Below are 6,000 nucleotides of genomic sequence, written 5' to 3'. Positions count from 1 at the left end.
AAAGACAATAGAAAGATCATCTGAAAACCAAAGATCATTTACATGAGAGGGGAGGCTGCATGATGGCAAACAGCCCAGCTTACATGCACGGAACAACAGTTTGGGGACATTTAGGAGATGCGTTTCCCTTACAAAAATGAGTTATAAGTCCCTATTGGTGTATCATGGGAAATTCAGAGTGATGGCGTAGGAGTTAAACATACCATAAAGTGCGTTAAAGTCACTATAAACTCACTATTGAGCACCACAAACGCACTGCAGGTCCCAATAGGAATGTTATAGTGGTTTTTGGTGAGGGGTTAGAGTTGATAGGTTACATCGCTGAATTGACGCGTGTGGAAACAAACGCAGAAGCCAGCAGAGGAGTAGGAAACAGCGGGCATGAACGGGAATGCTTTCCGAGTGAATGAAACAGACATAATGGGCTACTCACCGGACGCGCTCAGGTCCAGCAGTGCAGTCTGGAGCAGCAGGACGGTCCAGACAGCGCAGGCTGGACATCTCCGCAGACGAGTTGGATACATTCCTCCGGCTCTGTGCTAAAAACCTTAGTCCCCTTTTCACATCCACTATACTCAAAAACGTGATTTCGGGACCCCCAAAAAATAAATGAACCACAATATCTGCGTTGCTTTATCGGGTGCGCTTTTTTTTTTTCGACGCACTTTTAAGGCGCACCAAAACCCTCTCGGTGAAAACTGTGAGCGTGTGTGGAAGCGAGTTTTCTCCGTCTCTCCTTGTTTCTCTCTCTTCCCTCCTCACTCCAGCCCAGTTCACTTTCCCCCCCTCTCTCTCTCCCTCTCTCTCTCTCGATGTGAGCGCAACGCTCCCAACAAACTTCACTGGGAGACTGGCGCACAGAGGAGCCACATGGCTCTGATTAGGACGCCATGTGTCGCCACCTTGTGTTCATTATGTGAACTGCCAGTCCACTCACCACTAATAGAGCTGGTAACTGCAGTACATATGCTAAATAAATACAGAGAATCCATGCTTAGTTACTCCAAATAAGGTCGATATGACAAGCTTCTCACGCCAGAGGTTTTTCATGATTTGATGTTGGGAAATATACACTCCCTTGATTAACTGAATTGATAGTAAATAGAACCCCAGGCCCTGAAAACAGAAAGAAAGAAAAAACACTGTTCCCTAATGAAAAATCACTATAATATGCCAGTAATATTACTATAGGGACTTGTAGTGTGTCTGTGATACTAAAAGTTCAAAGTGAGTTCATAATGGCCATATCATACTTTTATCTCATATGGTATCATAATATTCCTATACAGATGTATAGTTTTGTTGTGCTATTTGTACAGCATCCAAAATTAATTATAGTATAACCATAGTTATTTTTTGCAAGGGCTGTCAGAAGAAAAAGTACACTGCTGTGCCTTTTGCCACTAAGCTGTACATTTCAAAAAGTGCAACGGTGTACCTCGTTTTTTTTACAGTGCATCCCCTGGTTTATTAAACTGTGGATCAGGACCTAAATGGGTCATAGGCCAACTTGTTGTGGGTCCCCAAGCAACAAGAGACAGAGAATTTATTAATGCACTGCCTCTCATCACATTGACTGCCACTCCTGGAACAGTACAGCCTGTGAAAAGAAGCCTGTTTCCTTCATCTTTTGAGGTTTGGGCTGAAAAAAGTTTAATAACCCCTTACTCCATTTTACTAAGTTGCAATTCAGATGTCAAACAGTCCAATATACACAATGCTAATAGACTGGTATGGATTAGCAGGCAGTTGTTAATGGCTCTGAATTTATATCTCTGGATCAGCTGAAGTTGATCCAGCTGGTGCTCCAAAGATCACATGTGGCGGTGATGACTTTACATTGCAGTGGGCAGACTCTACTTTTTTTTATATAATAACTGAATAAATCTATCATCCACCATATCCAAACCATATCCAAATGTTTTACACACACTGAACTTGATTTGTTTTCCATCCGTGCATTATTTGTACAAGGAGCAAGACATGATGAATGGGGGAAAAGAGAGAGAGAGAGGGGATAAAGAGGAGAGAAAAAGGTTTCTGTGCCTTGAACAATACGCCTACAGACCTGTTAACCACAGGTACAGACACACACACACACACACACACACACACACACACACATTTAGGTACAATTATTAATTCCAGAGCCTTACAGTATCAAGCCACCTCACCTTCTCCTCCATAACTCCACACCTTGTTTCATTTTACTCTCTTCACTTCTGGCTTTTGACACGTACTTTGTCTCTGCATGTGTGTCAGCACACACAGAGCACTTTGAAAGCCCAACACTGGCCTTTCTGGGGCGGGAAAAGAATGGTAGCAATTTAGCATCTCCGGTTCTCCCGTACTGTGACCTACCCCTGCTCATTAGAAGGAAATATCATCCCCCCTAAAATATGTTTTGATTTAACTGTTACAGATTAGAGGAACAGCATGTATGAATAATGCTTTCGACCAGATTATTTTCGATTGAAGTACAGAGAGAGGGGGGAGGGCGGCTGGTTAACGGCACTGGGATGGCTCACCAGCGTCAGGGCTTCACCTCTTATTTCCCTGCTCCTCGTCAGGCCCGGGACGCGAGGCCCGGGCCCACGGCTGCCTCCCGAGGCGCTCCTGATCAAAACCTTCCTTCCCTCTCCTCCCCACACGCTCAAAGACTCGTCCCCGGAGAGACGCTGTTAACTGGAGAAGAGGAGATAACGCTGCCTGAGCTTCCTGTGGACACTGAGATAGAAAAGGGTGTGTCTGAGTGTGTGTTTGTAGGGAATAAAAGTCTGGATTTATACAGTTGACAGATTATTTTGTGCATAATTCCAAATCTTGGCTGATAGCCTGTGCTAATTCATGTTATATAAGAATTACTGTGATATATCTCAAGCATTCTGCACAGTGTCCCTGGTCCGCTGTTGCTGGAGTGGCTGAAGAAATGAAGGATAGAGTGATTATGAGGGTTGAGGGATACATGGCAGCAGGCTGCAATAGCTGCCAGAAGCTCTGATCAAAACCAGGGCTGCGGTCAATTCAAGCAATTCAACATGTAAATAGAGACTGCAGCTCATTTGCTAATGATGATCGAGCATTCAGTCTCACTTTTTCTTTCTTAATAGGTTGGACATGGCAACCTTCTCATGCCAGAAGTTGTGTTTTAAGAAACTGGAATTTTTAGGAATATCCTCCTCCTTAATTAATTGAATTGAAAGTGAAGTGTGTCCAGGGCCCTGGTTTAAACTCTAGGTTAGGACTTATAGTGGGTTGAGGGCCCCAACACACTCATCACACACTCATACCTCATTGCCATGGAGGCATTTCGGGAGAATGTGACTGACTGAACTTTTTTTGGACGACAGAAAGACAGAAGGACTCCATAAGTGTGTGTGTGTGTGCACAATTTCACATATCATTCCAATTAACACAACAAAGGACTTGTGTCCTCCAATGACATCACATGAAGAACAAATTCAAACGGAATAACTCTAAATGACTGTCAAACCGAATGAAATTGCGCATGACTGATTACAGTTTGGAGATATGTGTGAGGTGATGTACATCACATTTCAGCCTTGTTTTTCACTGAAGCGCCCTTTTAAAATTGCTGTTTAAGCAGCAAAATGAATTTGAACTAAGCCGTATTTAGGTGGTTTTCTCAGAGTCTCAAAGGAGGGGAAGCATTTTAAAAGGGAGAAGACCTCACCATAGGACCGATCAAGTAGCGAGAATAGTTATGACATTTCTCCTTGATGTCTATCTGCTTCATTTTGCCTAAAGTAGGATATGATTATTAAAATTGCAACCATGCACGGCGAAACTCATCTAGCTTTCAAAGGGGAGTGGATTAGGGTCTTGAAGGTTTCTTTGAAGAGCAGATCCCTCAGGCTTTCTGCTGTGCCCACAGCAGATGGACAGGGAAGCTCTTGTTACCAAGCTGCCAGCGATGTGTCAGTCAGTGGAAGGGACCGAGGGGATGAGGGTGATGACGGCCTTTCAAATCTATCTGCTATGTCCTCTCTCTTTATTTTTCTCCAGACCTTTCTCTCTCTCTCCCTCTCTCTGTTTCTTCAGATCCTCAGATGACTCTAATCACAGCATCTGTCCATCTATCCGTTGTGCCTTGCATCCCTCTGAAAATGTGTTAGCACTTTGCGCATTCTTCAATCAGGGGATAACTCAAGACAGTTTCCGCCCCAGTTTAGACATCATTAAATGGCTGACAGAGAACACACTGACCTCACTGCATCCTCTGCCCACCCTTCCATCCACTCCCACCCTGCCCCCCATTCCCATCAAACTCTGAGTTACATGACTTGCTTTTTACAGGCCCGTTGCACTCTTTACTCCATCCCCATGAGGAGCTGTTTGGAACACACTGCAGTCAGTGCTAATATACAACAAATGCAGGGAGGAGGAAAGTTTTCCAGTGGCCAACATGGTACAGTAGACTGGTCTAAGTCTTCACTTGGCAGCAGGTAATACCCATGTGTTTGAACAAGAGTGATGGGAGACCAAACATTGTGTATTCTGCAAAAACAAAATCAAATCTCCAAAGAGTTATCACCAGAACTTTTCAGGAACTGAAGAAAATAGGTGCATTTATACGTTCAGGCAGTTCTATATGTAAAGTGGAGATTACACTAATAAGCAGAGGTGCTAGCATACATTTTGCCATTCTTTCATGAATAATCAGCCTCCAGATTTGGGGAGTTTTGCAGTGCACAGCAATAATTGTTTGCAGTTAAACGTGCAATGCATCATTGGGTTTTACTGGGTTTGAGTGTGCACTCCTCTTCCCTTAGTAATTTTTTTTATTTTCATTGAGCCTGAGAGGAGGAAAGCTGAGACGGATACAGAGTAGCGGTACATGTGGATTGCAGAAACAGGGGTCTTAACTGCAACACCATCACTGGCTGCTTGACTGGGTTTTCTATGGTAGCACAGGAAAACATGATAGGTAGCATGGTTTCTAGCTGGTACTTGGATCACGCAACTTATTCAGCTTATCCATAAGGGAGCATGTAAACTATAAAACCATGAAAACCAAAATTGCAGTCACAAGGTTATAACAGCAGTGTGTGTTTTTGGAGGTGAGTGGTGTATTACCTCTGGGTGGTCCCTGTCTTTTATTAACTGTTCTGTCACTTCTGTGCCAAAAGATTTACTTGTCTTTGACTGACAGCACATGTCCAGTGCTGTGGATGTGACATTAGATAAACAAGCTGTAGAACACACAGTGAGTGCTCTAGTGCAGCTGACTGAACCTCTTAAGTCTATATTTGCCTCCATGGTAAACCACATTAAAACAATGGCAACAGAATAAATGTCCAACTTTAACCTACTCTTGAAAAGACTCTTACTCTTTACATTTCAACTGTATGTATTGCAAATTCATCGGTGTCTGGCTCATACTATTCCATCACATTTCTCTTTCCCTCCTCTCCTGTGTATCGTCACTGTGTGTGCATTGAGGGATTGCTGAAGGAAGGCGGACTTGTACAGCCTCCGGAAACAAATGAAAGCACATCAAACTGGAAAGCCTCTGGGTCATTTATAAACCATGTCTTTAGTTTTCATTTTATGGTGATTTTCTCAATGTGTGTCAACAGAGACTGGACAAGCTGCACTTTTTATGAGAATGTATGTGAATAAATTTCTGCCCCTACCAATCCCTTTACTAGAGTAGAATGCATGCAGACAGAAAACGCACAAAGAACAATGGAAACACGCAGAATTTCTAAACCATTGGCTCTGGCGCCTTGACTGGAAGCGTTTCTTTGATGCCGTTTTGCACAGAGGAACACTGTTTGAGAGATTGTTTTAGAAAATTAATATCTGTTTGGAATAATTTGTCAAGCCCAGCAGCGCATAAATGGGGATTCTTGTGTTCAATTTTCCAGGCCATTGCCTCCCAAATTGTGGAAACCAGTTAGTCAGAACATGCAGGGTGGTTCTTCCATCCTATGCAGTCCTGTAGCTTCAAAACTAAGGAATGTTCTCTGTTCAGGT

The sequence above is a fragment of the Centroberyx affinis genome, unplaced genomic scaffold (genome assembly GCF_046629955.1).
Source record: "Centroberyx affinis isolate AG114_WGS23_722 - 3 ecotype Tasmania unplaced genomic scaffold, CSIRO-AGI_Caff_v1 ptg003779l_1, whole genome shotgun sequence".
Taxonomy (NCBI): Eukaryota; Metazoa; Chordata; class Actinopteri; order Beryciformes; family Berycidae; genus Centroberyx; species Centroberyx affinis.
The sequence above is the reverse complement of the archived record's forward strand: the minus strand, read 5'-3'. Positions refer to the sequence as shown.